The sequence below is a fragment of the Sphaeramia orbicularis genome, chromosome 2 (genome assembly GCF_902148855.1).
Source record: "Sphaeramia orbicularis chromosome 2, fSphaOr1.1, whole genome shotgun sequence".
NCBI classification, from domain to species: domain Eukaryota; kingdom Metazoa; phylum Chordata; class Actinopteri; order Kurtiformes; family Apogonidae; genus Sphaeramia; species Sphaeramia orbicularis.
Window position 1 is genome coordinate 20,893,668 of NC_043958.1, and position 18,613 is coordinate 20,912,280.

Consider the following 18,613-nt stretch of genomic DNA (forward strand, 5'->3'; position numbering starts at 1 on the left):
ATGAACTGACACACTGGTTACTAAAACATACAAAAGGCGTCGCTTGTTGAATTACACAAGTTATTTGTCGATTAAAAAACAAGTCTTGCTAAATTTACAGAAAAAATACGTCTTTTACGGTTAATCGCCAGTAATTTTATCTCGTTTTAATTTTTTTTTTTTTTTTTTTACAGTATTAAACTTTAAATTAACAGTTTAATCTCATAAATAGAAAATAAATATTTGGGAAATTATGATACATTTACAAATGTATTTTAACTGTATTTTTCTATGAAAAAAGAAAAAAAAAAAGGAAATTTTATGGTTATTTACAGTGACAGCTTTTTCATGTTATTTTACATTTGACATGTAAAATCACAGTCTGTTTTGGTAAATTCATTGATATTTTCCTTTTTCTCAAAAATACAGAAAAAAATCTGTAAAATAAACAGTGAAAATTATGTTAAATTACAGATTTTTTTTTTTGTTTGTTTGTTTTTTTTTACAGTGAACTTTATTACTTTATTATTAAACTTCAAACCAAGACAATGAACAAATAGGCCTATACCAAATTATAACAAACTCAACAGTATTTACATTATTTAACCAAAATCTGTGAAAAATAGACATCCTAAATCTCTTATTGACCTCCATTCTGAGCGCCTTATTCAGTATTTAGTGTCTTTTTCTGTTATTCCACCCTGTTTTGCACATTTACCTGAAATAATGTCTCAGGGGTTAAAGGGTTCATACTTTGCCAAGTTCCTTTTATTCCGTCTCAGATTGTGGTTAAATAATGCGTCCAACGCCCTAAAAGTAATGACCTGGAGTCTGCCAACTACTGACTTCTTTGCCAGAATGATGAACTGACACACTGGTTACTAAAACATACAAAAGGCGTCGCTTGTTGAATACACACCAAGCCCTTAAGTGCACTCTTAACCTTAAAAGCCTTCATGCTTGCTGACTACAGTCAAATAAATATACTTGACTTGGTTATGGTTCGCTGCTTTTGTTCCTCCGTGCAGGGAGCTAATAAGTCAATCCCATCCGCCGCCTGATACAGTGAGGATGCACTTATCGCGTTGTCAGCAGCTCGTTTCATTAAAGGCTGCGGTTAAGTTTGCATGTTACCGATTCAACAATTTTAAATTACCTCGCCCGAGCCAAGTCACGGAAAAACAAAAGGCAAGGAGTCCCTGTGCAAAGCCCTGTCCTGCTTTGACCATCAATCACGGCTGTCAGAGCAGCTGTGCTCCCGGTCTTTAGTGGGAACTCACACCAGAGCTCTACATCACCTGTGCTGTGATGAATGCGCAGGCTTTAGCGCCGGTGGTTTTGATTAGAGGCTGTGCCATCGATAGATAGCATCGCAGAAAACAGCGAATGTTATGGATATCAGGTGTCAGGATTTGGTCGATGCAGAAACCTGGGTAACATCTTATCTAGATGCATGCAGATTTTTATTCTTAACCCTTTCATGCATAGTGGGCACTACAGTGGACAGCTATTCTACAGCTGTTCTCTTGTATATTCATGGATTTTGTTGTTCTTTTTGTTTTTTTACACATATCTTTATTAAAATTTTAAGACACTACATGTCTTTTCTGACATGAATTGGTAACATGTAGATCTCTCCTGAGGATAAACCCCCAGAATCACAAGCCTTCCCCACAGTTTTCACACAATTTATCAGTAAATTCATGTTTCTGTGCATTGAAAATTAAACGTGTGGTATCCAGCTGAGTGGATATTTTGCAACTTCATGAAAAATAGGTTCATAAGATTTTTTTTGTCATTATTACTTTTTTAAATGTATTTAAGAAAAAAATAATAATTAGTATTTTTATTTTTAAATTTATTTTTCAGAAGAAAATTTTCTATCACATTGTTTTTTACATGCCTAAAGAAGAATAAAAAGCACTCTGGAAAAAATTTTGATTAAGGTTCTCATAATTTGTGCATGAAAGGGTTAAAGGTTGAACTGCACTGAAGACCCCATTTTAACACAATTTATCAGTAAATTCATGTTTCTGTGTGTCGAAAATTAAACGTGTCGTGTCCAGTTGAGTGGATATTTTGCAACTTCATGAAAAATAGGTTCATAAGAATTTTTTTGTCATTATTACTTTTCTTAATGTATTTTTAAAAAAATAATAATTAGTATTTTTATTTTATTTATTTTTAAATTTATTTTTCAGAAGAAAATTTTCTATCACATTGTTTTTTATATGCTTAAAGAGGAATAAAAACACTCAGGAAAAAATTTTGATTAAGGTTCTCATAATTTGTGCATGAAAGGGTTAAAGGTTGAACTGCACTGAAGACCCCATTTTCACACAATTTATCAGTAAATTCATGTTTCTGTGTGTCGAAAATTAAACGTGTGGTATCCAGCTGAGTGGATATTTTGCAACTTCATGAAAAATAGGTTCATAGGATTTTTTTTGTCAGTATCACTTTTTTTTAATGTATACTAGTCAACGTTTGCTAGGGATCAGTTTTATATTTGCACAATAACTGATGTTGTATAATATTTTGGGTGACTTCATATATTATGTGTGTACTTTGGCTAGTCATGTAAAGAAAAATGAACCAAAAAGTAAAAAAATATAAATTTTTATTGCCTTTTCAGGCAAAAGGGTGATACAACCCTAGAAATTAGAGTTCACAACAATTACTCTTCCAATTTTGTTTTCACTGAAACCACTCAGAATGTTCTGAAACACTTACGGTGTGATGTCAATGATGTGTGTGGCCACCATCCGCATCCACAGGCTGTACTCCATTGGGAAAATAAACTGTCAAGTTTAAAGAATTACACCCCCGAATATAGCAAAGTTATAGTCCTGATCTCTAGCAAATGTTGACTAGTGTATTTAAAAAAAAAAAAAAAAAAGTATTTTTTATTTTATTTATTTTTAAATTTATTTTTCAGAAGAAAATTTTCTATCACATTGTTTTTTACATGCCTAAAGAAGAATAAAAACACTCTGGAAAAAAATTTGATTAAGGTTCTCATAATTTGTGCATGAAAGGGTTAAAGGTTGAACTGCACTGAAGACCCCATTTTCACACAATTTATCAGTAAATTCATGTTTCTGTGCGTTGAAAATTAAACATGTGGTATCCAGCTGAGTGGATATTTTGCAACTTCATGAAAAATAGGTTCATAAGAATTTTTTTGTCATTATTACTTTTTTTTAATGTATTTAAAAAATAATAATTAGTATTTTTTATTTTATTTATTTTTAAATGTATTTTTCAGAATAACATTTTCTATCACATTTTTTTTTACATGCCTAAAGAAGAATAAAAACACTCAGGAAAAAAATTTGATTAAGGTTCTCATAATTTGTGCATGAAAGGGTTAAAGGTTGAACTGCACTGAAGACCACATTTTAACCCTTTGATGCAGGAATTACAAGAACCTTAGTCGAGATTTTTTTTTTCTGAGAGTTTTTATTCCTCTTTAGGCATGAAAAAAAAAAAAATGTGACTGAGTTTTGTTTTAAATGAACCTATTTTTTATGGAGTTACAAATAATGTGGTGAGTGTGTTTAAAAAAAAAAAAAACTAAACAAAAAAAAACTCAACACTTTGCTCGATAGGAAAAAAAATCAAAACATGCTGATTGAAGAGACCTTGTGCTTTCCATAGACATCTGAGCATGCTCAGTTTATTAGATGGTGCATCACGGTCCACTGTGGTGGCTGATATACAAATAAATCAACAAAATCCATGAATATATAAGAAAACAGCTGTAGAATAGCTGTCCAATAGTGACCAGTATGCATGAAAGGGTTAACATCACAAATTTCTGGCAAACCACAGACACTGAAAACAGATTTTTTTTTTTTTTTTTGCTAAAATTAATTTGTTTTTGATCATGTAATAGTTTACTATATTATGTTGAAAATAAATGTTCATTTTAGATGACATTTAGGCTATGTAATGTATATTATTATGGACGGAAGCAGAAAATCCAGGTGTAGATTACTGCACAAAGTGAGAATTTTATTTTCCTTGGTTAGGATATGTACAGTCAGTCCAGCTTGGATTTACAAGACTGACAATTAATACTGAACAAACAATAACTCAAACTATGAATTATGAAAGAGCTGCAACATCTGAAACTGACCACAATGAACATTTGAAAGATAAACAGAACCACAGTGCTTCAGTTTCAGCTTCAGAGTTTGTCATGTCTTTTATGGATTGGGATTGTCTCTGTCAACTCACCATATATTTCTTATTAATAAGTTGTTTTTTTTTTGTTTTTTTTAAATCAATCACTAGAAATTTCCACTGACCCCTTTTGAATTCCTGAAAAACACTGCAATATGCAAAGATTTGACTAAGGCCATGTCCAAACGAAACCGCATCTTTTTCGATCCGATCTTTTTTTTTTTTTTTGCCATTTTCAAAAAAGTTTCAGGAAATTTCACGAAACCGCTGAAAATCATGTAGTACATACAGTATGCCAGGTCTTTTACAGAGACTTCAGGAACTTTCAATCTATTCATTTCTATGTATTTGCACTTTACGATTCAGAAAATATATATGAATTATTTATTTAAGTAGCCCGTAAAACATGTATGTACGACGTTTTATTTACTGCAGCAACCTTTTACTTTTACTACTTTTTTCTTGGCTCGATGAGGTGGTAAGGGTGTAAACAATAGCCGCCGTGCAGACATAGATATGCTATTTATCAAAACTACATTTCGCTTTTTATTAAGTATTAAGTAGTGACCAAGTTATATTTATTTTACACTGATGGTACTTGTGAATAAATAAATAAATGCTTATGATTTTTCCTCATCTATTCCTGTAGTTATGAATAAAAAATATATACCTTCCCATCATCCGTTTAGAGACAGTCTAACAATCTATGAGAGTGTCTCATGTTATATTTGTTAAATATAGTTGTCAAAATGAAGTATGGCTAATATGGTTGTGATTTGCTTCCATGATATCTGCATTAAATGTGACACCGCGAGGACCGAAACCATTTAACGGCGTGATTGGTGGAATGACACCAATACAGAGCAACATAGCGCTTTCACTTTCACATCCGATTTATCCTCGGTTGTCTCATTAGCCTTCATTCCATTACTGGGGCCAAATAAGGCTTCCAGGGTTTAGTCATTGTTTATGTAAAGCAATTTCTTCCTGAGAAATTTCCCGCGATTCTTCACTGCATCTTGTTATCAAATGGGGAAGATGAGCCAGTTGGATTGCGCTGTCATACTAAAATTGTTTTCTAATTCTATATTATCAGCATTTTCAATGGATCCTGGCCTCGAGACCTGTTCGAGACCTACTGGGCTATGACGGAAATTGCTAGCAGCACCAATTGGCCTCTGGACACACAAGCCAGATGAGACCCCACGAGTTAATCATAGTACAATGCATGTCAGGCTCTCTGCTGACAAATGAATTTGCCTTCTATTACTGCAGACAGTTGAACATTTTCAATCCGCTGCTGCAAGTTAATATCAAGATGATTGGGCAAAACTGTAAAAAAAAAAATTACAATCAGAGACAAAGCTTTAGGTTCTGAATTATTAATGGCGCTATTGTTCTATAATGGCATACATCATCGACAGGTTCCCAAAGCTGATTAGATTATCTGGAGTGTGCCAGACTGGATTACACTACATGTTATCGTGTTAATCTTACATGCAACATGGATAAAAGTCAGGTCTAAGAGAAGAAATCAAGCTAAAGGGTTGCATACTTATCCACTACTCTTTGTAAAATCACACTAAACACCCACACTGAACTGTATTCACCGAGACGAGCAGTAAAATGAAATGCAGTCTCCGGAAGATATGTTCTAATTATACTATTGTCAAAGAAATTACTAAAACAACCAACTGTGCAATGCTGCATTGTATATGCCCACTGAAAGAATTCCTCCAAGACACATTTCATTATTTTCCCTGCCCACTGTTTTTGGCGTATAGCCTGTCTACCGCAAGGCTTTTTGCTTTGATATTAGGAGACAACTGAGTTCACAACTCCCAAGTTTGATACAAACCCATCACAGCCAATTTCACATCTGTTTGTTAAGAACAGTGCCGAACAGAGTCCATAGTCACAATGTACAAACACGTTGAATAGTTGTAATTGTTCAAAGTGCATCATGATTTTTTTTTTTTTTTGCAAGTGTCAAACTGGAAAGAAGTTCATTTTGATTCCTGAAAAGCGTATTATGTGAAAACAGGGCTCGGTCTAATTGCAGTACCTGGACTGGACCTTTGCTTGGCACGGTCCCACTGTTGCCATGCCAACAGTGCCAAAGTGTGCCAATGCGCCATCAAATACATGATGAATGAAACATAATTTAAAGCAGCTGGGGTTGGATCAGGCACCATGGTGGCCCTCATGATGGATGGATGGATGGATGGATGCACAGACAGACAAATTGATGGATGGATGGATGGATGGATGGACAGACGGACAAATGGATGGATGGATGGACGGACGGATGGATGGATGGATGGATGGATGGACGGACGGGCAGGCAGATGGATGCACAGACCAACAAATGGATGGATGGATGACGGACAGATGGACATACAGATGAACGAATGATTAATGGATGGATGGATGGATGACGGACAGACAGATGAACAAATGATTGACGGACGGACGGATGGACAAATGGATGGATGGATGGATAGACGGATGCATGACTGGATGGGTGGATGGATGGACAGATGCATGAATAGATGGATTGAAGGATGGATGGACAGAGGGATGGATGTACAGATGGATGGAAGGATGAATGGATGGATGATGACAGATGGATGGATGGATGGATGGATAGATGAATAGATGGATGGACAGATGGATGGGCAGGCAGATGGATGCACAGACAGATGAACTGATGGGTGGATGGATGGATGGACAGACAGATGAATTGATGGATGGATGGATAGATGGATGGATGCACAGACAGACGAATGGATGGATGGATGCATGATGGATTGAAGGATGGATGTACAGAGGGATGGATGGATGGACGGACGGATGGATGGATGATGGATGGATGCATGGATGCATGGATGGATGGATGAATGGATGGATGGATGGATGGACGGACGGGCGGGCAGGCAGATGGATGCACAGACCGACAAATGGATGAATGGATGGATGAATGACGGACAGACAGACATACAGATGAACGAATGATTAACGGATGGATGGATGGATGGATGACGGACAGACAGATGAACAAATGATTAACGGATGGACGGATGGATGGATGGATGGATACACGGATGCATGGATGGATGGATTGAAGGATGGATGGACAGAGGGATGGATGTACAAGTGGATGGAAGGATGAATGGATGGATGGATGACGGAGGGACAGATAGATGAATGGACGGACGGATGGATGGGCAGGCAGATGGATGCACAGACAGACGAATGGATGGATGGATGGATGCATGATGGATCGAAGGATGGATGTACAGAGGGATGGATGGATGGACGGATGGACGGACAGACGGATGGATGGATGGATGGATGCATGGATGGATGGACGGATGAATGGATGGATGGATGGACGGACGGACGGGCGGGCAGGCAGATGGATGCACAGACCGACAAATGGATGAATGGATGGATGAATGACGGACAGACAGACATACAGATGAACGAATGATTAACGGATGGATGGATGGATGGATGACGGACAGACAGATGAACAAATGATTAACGGATGGACAGATGGATGGATGGATGGATGGATACACGGATGCATGGATGGATGGATTGAAGGATGGATGGACAGAGGGATGGATGTACAAGTGGATGGAAGGATGAATGGATGGATGGATGACGGAGGGACAGATAGATGAATGGACGGACGGATGGATGGGCAGGCAGATGGATGCACAGACAGACGAATGGATGGATGGATGGATGCATGATGGATCGAAGGATGGATGTACAGAGGGATGGATGGATGGATGGATGGATGGACGGACGGACGAATGAACCTACATAAACACAGCCTAAAATACATTTCAGTGATATCTGAGGCTGTAGGTTGTGTGCTTTGCATGTCTAAACAGCCATTATGCTAAGACACTGTGAAAAAAAAAAGACACGCATTCTATGTTTCAAAACTCAAGAGGACCTCATGCACAGATACATGTTAAGCATAGCATAAACTTCCATTTGCATTTCATTACTTAATATTCTAATAGGTTCTGGGACAACCAATTAAATGTTTTATGCAGCTGATCTATGATAATAGCATTCATGTTTGTATGAACTCATTAGCCTTTGTGACAGTGAGTTTAATACTCTTACACATACACACGAACTTCTATTTTAATATAGTGTAATGAGTGTGGATTTACACGGGAACGATCCCCGACACTCAAGTGGAAGTTGTGCAAAAAAACAAAAAAAAAAAAAAAAAAATTATATAAACACAACTTGCACAAACACCCACCGCCGTCATCGCGATCATCTCGGCTCTGCTTTAACAAGAGTATCTCCCGCTCCTATCAGCGCTACACAAAATCATTTAAAGCAAAAAAAAAAAAAAAAAAAAAAAAAGACTTAGGACCGCTCCTCTGCTCTCCGCCATGATGCCTCTCGGGGGAGGAAACCAGCCACGGTCCCTTTTTAGAAGAAGGGAATAAATACCCTGCTGCATTAGTGCAACTTTCTGCACGGCGTTAACCCAACCGGGATTCCGTAGATCCAGTTTTGTCCATCCCCACAGGATAGACCACTGTTAATACGATTACAGTGCGAGAGACTTTAAGATAATTCAAAGCATCTCCACGGCTAATTTCAGAAACGCAGCATGGATGCCACATCCGCTTATTGTCGTCCCTCTGCATGCTAAAGAGAGCATAAGAGTTGACTTATTACCACACAATACTGACTAAGTGGGAAATCTCTTTGGACATGGCGGCGTACCATATGCTAGATTTAATTCGATTTTCTGTTCAGGGCTTTAGTTAAGTGCTTCTAAAGTTTCTTGTCCTACAGCAAGAGGGTAAGAGGGCAGCGGTGGCTTTGTGACTTGATTTGCTCTTTCAACAAGGGGCAAATAAGCCATGATTTGGTAAAATACAGAGCGCTTACAGCAACATGGCAGCATTAGCAGGCTGGAGTATTTGGTGCAAAACTGGATTAAGCCTAATCCTACAGTAAATTCATTTCTTTCAATGCAGATCTCTTGTAAATTTGTGTTTTCTGGGACTATAGCCTTAATCCATGTATTTGGAAGCATCCATAAGGAGATAAGAGGTGTACGGCTGAATGTTTACTTGACCTTATTTGTGGGATGTATAGGCCTAGTGCAGAACTTTAACCCTTTCATGGATACTGGTCACTACAGTGGACAGCTATTCTACAGCTGTTCATTTGATTTTTTCATTTTATTCATGGATTTTTTTTTTTTTTTTTTTAACATATCTTTACCTCCGCTAAGGAGGTTATGTTTTTGCCAGGATTTGTTTGTCTGTGTTTGTTTGTTTGTCTGTTGTTAGTGTGCCACATAACTCAAAAAGTTATGGACAGATTTTGATGAAATTTTCAGGGTTTGTTGGAAATGGGATAAGGAAGAAATGATTAAATTTTGGTGGTGATCGGGGGTGGGGGTGGGGGTGGGGGGGGTGCAGACCAGAAAATTTCATCAAAATCTGTCCATAACTTTTTGAGTTATGTTGCACACACTAACAGACAGACAAACAAACAAACAGACAGACAAACAAACCCTGGCAAAAACATAACCTCCTTGGCGTGGGGGGGGCCCACGGGGGGGGGGGGCACTGATCAGCCTTGGCGGAGGTCTGCGCTCTCCGAGTGCTTCTAGTTATTAAAGTTTTAAGACAGTACATATCTTTTCTGACATGAATTGGTAACCTTGTGTAGATCTCCCCTGAGCATAAACCCCCAGAATCACAAGCCACCCCCCCCCCCACCCCCACCCCACCCCCACGGTTTTCACACAATTTATCAGTAAATACATGCTTCTTTGCTTCAAAAATTAAACACATGGTGTCCAGCTGATTATTATTATTATTATTATTATTATTATTATTATTATTATAACTTTTTTTATTTTTTAATGTTTTTTTAAATTTTTTTATTTTATCTATTTATTTATTTTTTATACGACATTTTTCAATTACAGTCTACTCTCATTAAACCGCCCGCCGTTATACCACCATTTTCGCTCACCGCCGACCAAAACCATTGCACAAAAATCCCCAATGCATTCTTCCATTAGCTACCGCCATTTCCGCCTATCGCCATCCGCCAGCCCAGTTCCACGCACAAACAACACTTATACCATTGATTTCCCGACCGTTATACCGCCAGCGTGATTGCCATCGAGTACACATAAATTTTAACAATGCACTGAAACAAACGCGCCAGACGCTGATCGCGACAAGCTACGAGTAGGTCTACGGAACGGCCACTGTTCATTTATCGCAGAACACTCAGTAGGTCAGGATGTCGGGAAGAGGACGTGGGATTAAGCCAAAGCCTCAAGATGATGGGGTGTCATTTCCCGACACGGTATAATAATGTTTAAAATGTTTCCCCACTTAAAATGATCCCTTACAACATAACAGAATCAAGATTTATTTAGAAACGCAATTAGAACGGGTTAACGGAGGCAGCATAGACATCATATAGTAAAGACATGCACATTATGGACGCAACCCGTTGTAACGCCATTTTCGCTACACTGCCAATTTGGCCGTGAATGGAAGTTGGCGGTGTAACGAGTAGACTGTACATTGTTTTTTTTTTAATGTTTAAAGAGAAATGAAAACACTCAGGTAAAAAAATCTTGATTAAGGTTCTCATAATTCGTGCATGAAAGGGTTAAATACTGAGTGGATGGAACGCTGTAGGGCAGGTCCGGTAATGCATGGAATTATTCCATGTGTCATCTTTTATTTCTCAAATGGCATTGTTCAATGTAAGTCCAGATGTCAAATATACTAAAAAAAAAAAAAAAAGAATTAGAATGCACTTAACCCTCCGGTATCCCTTACTAAGCACCAAGTGTGGCTTTTTGGCACACTTTCGTGGAATAATGTCCAAAAAAATTTCATACAGTTTGTTTTTAATTCTTTTACACTTTTTTTCTATTTCATCAACTTGAGCTGTAAATAAAAATACCAAATACTCAATAATCGTCACATTTTTTTAACCCTTTAAATGCCGTGTTTTTATTGTAAACAACCCATTTTTTTGGATGCAAAAAAAAAAAAAAAAAAATTTTTTTTTTTTCAATGTACTACAAAGAAAGTGGATCACATATTATTTGATTTTTGCAGCCTGGCATATGACATTGATTAACAGCAACATTGGTTAATTTGCATTATTATTTTTGGCACTAGGTCAAATGTTCAAAAATACTAGCATCGGTCACCAAGTGTGCGTAAAATGCACACCTATAAATCAAACTATTAAATATTATATATTGATTTATTTTTCTGCTCTAATTTGATTTTATTTTTGTAAATCAAGATCAGCCCTAATCATGCATATCAAATGGAAGAAATAGTACGTTTTAGGCACACTTGGGAGACAGATGCTAGTCTTGTAATTTTCTTTTGTTTACAATTTGCAAATTTTACTTGGTGGCCAGAATTCTAAAGATCATGCAAAAATGAACAACTTTTGAATTCTAACCTTATTTAAATTGTGAAAAATAATGTGAAGTTTTTTAAAACAAAGTGCAAAGTGTGCCTAAAAGGCGCACCCGGATACCGGAGGGTTAAAAATATAAGTTTGATGACATTACTAGAAAATATTAAGTATAGTCAACTCATTTGTAGATATAATCGAATATGTGAATAAATTTAAGATTAATGGATTAAAAATTATACGTTTTAGTTACCACCACGTACATTTTCAACTGTCCGTACATGTCTAGACGGGCCAGTCTAATGCTACGTTTCCACTACGTCACATGTGTCAAACATGCGGCGCGGGGGCCAAAACCTGCTCTAAAAACAAATTAAAACTAACTGAATTAGAGAAAAAAAAAAGTCAAAACCAAACTAAATTAAACTATAATGAAAAATCCAAAACTATTATAACCTTGGCTACAACTCGAAATTCTAAGTGGCTGTCGTCGATTGTTTGTTTTAACCGTGAGAAGACTGTTTTGTTTTATCATTCAAAATGTTTTGTTTTATTGTCCACCAGTTCCATCAACCTGTTCCATAGACATTTTCTCTTAGCTAGGTGTCCACTAGCTGACTTGCTACAACCAAGGTTATTATTGTTGACGAAAACTAATGAAAAGACGAAAACTAGAATTGAAAAAACATTTTTGTTGACTGAAATAAATAAAAACTATAATTAAAAGAAAAAAAACAAAAACTGAAATTGTATTGTGTGTTTATAAAAATAACTGAAACTTATAAAAATTATGGATAAAATTCCCTTCGTTTTTGTCTTTGTCAATGTCGGATTGATACGAAATCCAAGTTATTTTGCTCTACAATTTTAGCTAGCGGCACCATATGACACTTCACGGTCCGTCACTTCTCGTCACTTGTCGTTTAGAGTCGTCTTCTCATCCTCACTCTACCTGGAAACATGGAGACTAAAGTTGGGAAAAAGCGAAAAAGTCCTGTATATGGGATTTATTTGAATACGACGACGACGAAAAACATAAAAGATATGACAAAACTAAAACTAATACTAAAACTAAGCCTTTAGAAAGAAATGAAAACTAATAAATAGCAAACCTGCTCTAAAAACAAATTAAAACTGACTGGATTAGAGCAAAAAAAAAAGTCAAAACTAAACTAAACTATAATGAAAAATCCGAAACGATTATAACCTTGGCTACAACTCGAAGTTCTAAGTAGCTGTCGTCGATGTGTGTTTGTTTTAACCGTGAGAAGACTGTTTTGTTTTATCATCCAAAATGTTTTGTTTTATTGTCCACCAGTTCCATCAACATGTTCCACGGACCTTTTCTCTTAGCTAGGTGTCCGCTAGCTGACTTGTTATATTTCTCAGTGGGGCGAGAGGCTGTCACTGTAAGCCCAGTTAAGTTGATTTTACTTAAAAAAAAAAAAAAAAATCAGAAAAGTGGTTGCCTTGGAAAAAATAAACTTTTCAAGTACATTTAACTTTAAAAGTTCATTAATCATGACTTCATTTTTTTTTTTTTTCACTGTCTATAGACACCATATTTATATATCTAAAACTGCACCTCTCCAAATCTGTATATATTCAAATCCGTATTTATATATATCCTTTTTATATCTATAACCATTTGCACTACATTCATATCAAACTATATTTGCACTCTCCTTTTAAACACCTTTTAAATACTTTTTTATTCAAATTTATATGACTGTTTGTTTTACGTGTATGTGTATGTTTATGTGTATGTTTGCTACTGTTAACACTGTGAATTTCCCCATTGTGGGATTAATAAAGGAATATCTTATCTTTTAAGGCAACCACTTTTCACTTTTTCTTTTTTTTTTGTCAAATAAACTCAATTTATCCGGGCTTACCGCGTTAAAGCAGGTATTCAGACAGAGGTGTCAAAAGTATTCACATTCATTCCTCAGGTAGAAGTATAGATATTAGGGTTTATAAAGACTTTTGTAGAAGTTTAATTATAAACTCAAGTGTAAAAGTACTGGTTTCAAAACTACTTAAAGTATAAAAGTAAATGTAAGGGGGGAAAAAATACCATTCGGAAAAGAAAAGCTTAGGTGGTGCCACAGGGGCCTATAGTGCACTACTCCACCTCCCTAAAAGACATTTTTCTAAGGGCCATAATGACTATAATATTATATTAAAATGTTAATGTTGAATAATGTGGGATGCACTAGCCGGTAGTCTGTTTCAGCCGCAAATGAACACATTTTAGTACAATCCAAATGTATTAAAGAACCATATATGTTCACGACTGAGCATTAACGTGTTTCATGGACCGGAAGATATGACTAGTTGCCCGATAACAGTCTTTTTCAACCTTGGAGTCCCTTGGAATTCAAATGGGGTCGCCTGAGATTTCTAGTGCATTAGAGACCTTCTAGTCCAGTATGAACCATCCAGACCACTCAGGTCATCTGGTGCAGGTCTGCTCTGTGTTCCCAAAGTCAGAACTAAACATGGAGAATCAGCGTTCAGTTTCTATGCTCCGTATATCTGGAACAAACTACCAGAAAATATCAGGTCTGCTGAGAGTCTGAGTTCTTTTAAGTCCAGGTTAAAGACTCACCTGTTCACTGCTGCCTTTGACTAAAAGGCTTTTGACTTTTTAAATTTTATATTCTCTTTGAAACTCTGCACTGCAACTTTTACTTTAATATGTGTGTGTTTTTATTTTTATTTTATTCCATTTTATTTTATTTTATTTATTTATTTATTTATTTTTTATTTTATGTGTTGTTTTCTTACTTGCTGTTTTTAATCACCTTTTATATGTTTCTTTTATAATGTTTTAAATGTGTTTCTTTTTGTTTCTTTTATTTCAATGTCCTGTGTGAAGCACCTTGAATTGCCTTGTTGCTGAAATGTGCTATACAAATAAACTTGCCTTGCCTAGTAATTGATTAAAAAATAAATAAATAAATAAATAATAATAATAATAATAATAATAATTTAGTAATTTTAATTTTAGCAATTAATTTGGAGTCTTGTAAATCCAAGCTGGACTGACTGTACATATCCTGACCAAGGAAAATAAAAGTCTCATTTTGTACAGTAATTTACACCTGCCTCCATCCATAATAATATACATTATATAGACTAAATGTCATCTAAAATTAAAGTTAAAAAAAATGGTTTGACGTAAATAAGTTATCACTTAATGAAGATAAAACAAAATTGATGGTTTTTGGTTGTGCTAGGGTAAATTATGATATAAAACTGAAAATTAATGGAATTGAAGTTGAAAGAGTGTATGAAACAAAATTTTTGGGAGTGATTATTGACCATAAACTCTGTTGGAAACCACAAACGTAAAATGTCCAAGTGTGTTCTTTATAAAACTCAAGATTTGTTAAACAAAAAATGTTTGCATATATTGTATTGTTCACTTGTAATGCCATATATGTCGTACTGTGTGGAAATATGGACCAATGTGTATAAAACTAATATAGACCCGATAATTAAACTCCAAAAAAAAAAGCTATTAGTCATAAACAAAGCTGGTTATCTTCAATCAAGTAATCCACTTTTTGTAGAATCTGGTTTGCTAAAATTTTTTGATATTGTATATTTAAAAACAATGGAATTTATGTTTCGTGCTAAAAGTAAAAATCCTCCTGTTTTGTATTCAGAAAATTTTTAAGTTAAGAGAAGGGAATTATAATTTAAGAGGGATGTTTGTCTATGAAACATGTAAAGTAAGAACAAATGTTAAATATCGCTGTGTTTCTGTTATTGGTGTCAAATTATGGTACAAATTGAAGGATGAAGTGAAATTGTGTAGCTCGCTGTCGAGTTTCAAAAAAGCTTTAATTTGTCAAATTCTCAAGGGATATGAAAGTAATATGATTTCAAAGTGACTTAAGAAACCGAATGTAGAATAATTTGTGTTAATGTTTTATCTGCTGCAACTTCAAGTGTGGAGTTGTGTTAATTTTATGTTTGTTTGTTTGTTTTAATGTGTATGTGTTTTGTACATAACTGAAATAAAAATATTCATTAAAATTAACAATTATTTGCAACATAATATAGCAAACTATTCCATGTTCAAAACCAAATTAATTTTTGCAAAAAAATGTCTGTTTTGAATGTCTTGGGTTGCCAGAAATTTGTGATGTTAACCCTTTCATGCACGAATTATGAGAACCTTAGTCAAGATTTTTTTCTTCAGTGTTTAGCCATGAAAAAAACAATGCGATCGAGTTTTTTTTTTTTTTTTCTATGGAGTTACAAAAATATCCATGCATTTAATTTTTGAAGAAAGAAACACGTGTTTAAAACCCAATGTCAGAAAGTGATATGAAAACAATGACATATATTATTATTATTATAATTACTCACTTCATGGAGATAATATGCAAAAAAAAAAAAAAAAAAAATCTTCTTGTCTAACAAATAACAATTGATTTACACTCAGACATGTTAGTGCAGATCAGGTTTATCAAGAACAGTAAAGTTACAGTAATGATCTGAATTACAGTGTATGGGATGGGGCATAAGTGTCCACTGTGTTGGCTTGATATGGAACTAAAACAACAAAACCCATGAATATACAAGAGAACAGCCGGAGAAGAACTGTCCACTGGAGTGGACAATGCATGAAAGGGTTAAAATGGGGTCACGAGCCAAAAAAAGTTGAGAACCACTTCAGTATACAGGGGTTGGACAAAATAATGGAAACACCTTAAAAAATCACCAAAATATAATCTAATATGGTGTAGGTCCGCCTTTTGCGGCAATTACAGCCTCAATTCTCCGAGGTATTGATTCATACAACTTGTGAATTGTTTCCAAAGGAATTTTAAGCCATTCTTCAGTTAGAATACCCTCCAACTCTTTTAGAGACGATGGCGGTGGAAATCGACGTCTTACTTGAATCTCTAAAACTGACCATAAATGCTCAATAATGTTGAGGTCTGGGGACTGTGCCGGCCATACGAGATGCTCAACTTCATTAGAATGTTCCTCATGCCATTCTTTAACAATTCTAGCTGTATGGATTGGGGCATTATCATCTTGAGGTGAAGGTGTTTCCATTATTTTGTCCAACCCCTGTAAGTATTGTAATTGTGCAAAAAGTCAAATGCGATGGATACAATCCAATAAGGTGTCTGGGGAAAGTATTGCGCCAAGCTCTACTATTGCTCCGTTTGGTGCAACTTCAAATGTTTTATCATCGCCTTCAGGAAACAGATCTTTTATAGCCTTTGTCAGTTTGTTGGCGCAACGATTGATTCTTCTAAAATGGAAATCGGTCGCTCCACCGTCTCACTCTCATTGGGTCAGGGATGTACTTTATTTTGCCAATTTGGAAAAAAAAATCAGACACTTGTTGAAGGGCTCACAACAACAATTTTTTAAAATATCTAAAATATGGGACTTCCCTGAAAACTCCGATTGATTTTTTTTCTTTTACTTTTAATTTTTTCTTCCAATTTTGTGTTAACAACCCAATACCGCTTCACTAGCAGCTTGTAATACATACAGTATATCATGTTTTGTGTTGTTTTATATGTCTTTTTTATTTTTTGTGTATGTTTTTTCTGTGTGTTACTTTATTTTAATAGCTTTTCTTGTCGTAAGGTCTTGTCTGTGATTTTTTTTTCTTTCTTAAATTATGTATGAAAAGTTTAATAAAGAAATCAAAGGGAAAAAAAATGGGTTCACAAGCCAAAAAAAGGTTGGGAACAAGTGTACTATAAGTATTGTAATGGTGCAAAAAGTCAAATGCGATGGATACAAACCAATAGGGTGTCGGAATGGTATATGTTTATACTTCTCAACCAATCACAATCAGATTCACTCAGTTGTCCGGATGGCGCGATTTATCTGGGTAGTTTTATTTGAGCGATGACAAGCTGGAATGAAAACAAGCCATAATGAAATAGGAGTAACGAGGCTATTTTTAAAATGTAAAATAATTACTCCAGTAAAGAATAGATGACCAAAACTTCTACTTAAGTAATGTAACAAAGTATTTGTATTTTGTTACTTGACACCTCTGTCGATGACTGCTGATGATATAACGCACAGGTGTCAAACATGCGGCCCGGGGTCCAAATCTGACCCGCCTAAGGGTCCAATCCGGCCCACGGGATGAATTTATGAAATGCACAAATTACACCGAAGATGTTAATCGTTGTAGTTCAGATTCCACATTCAGAACAATATGATCTCAAGAGGGTCAGACCAGTAAAATACTATCGTAATATCCTAGAAATAATGAAAACAGCCATTTTTTTCTTTATTTTTGTGTAAAAAAAACAAAAAAGTAACATTACATAAAAATATTCACATTTACAAACTGTACTTTTACAAAAAAATGCAAATAATCTCAACAAATACAAACAACCTGAAATGTCTTAAGAAAAGTGAGTGTAATTTTAACAATTTTCTGCCTGTTACTAAATGTTCTGTTTATTTGTAATTGGAATTTAAGTTGCAATGCACATGTGTAAATGATGAAAACTCAGGGAGAATACTGTTAAAATTGCACTCAAGACATTTCAGGTTGTGTCATTCAGGAAACTTTGTAGATGTACACATTTTCGTAATGAAATTGTACATTTTTCACTGTTATTATTTTAATGGTCTGGCCCATTTGAGATCATATTGGCCTGAATGTGGCTCCTGCACCAAAATGAGTTTGACACCTGTGTCTAAAAGGTGGGGGTGTGCTGAACACCCAGAGCGCTGGCTAAGCAAGAGAAGTTGCACTGTTTTGTACATTTTAACACAGGGGTCTCAAACTCATTTTCTTTCAGGGGCCACATTCAGCCCGATTTGATCTCAAGTAGGCCGGGCCAGTAAAATAATAGCATAATAACCTATAAATAATGACAACTCCAAATTTTTGTCTTTGTTTTAGTGCAAAAAAACCCCCATTAAATTATGAAAATACTTACTTTTATAAACTTTCCTAACAAAAAAAAAAAAATCAAAT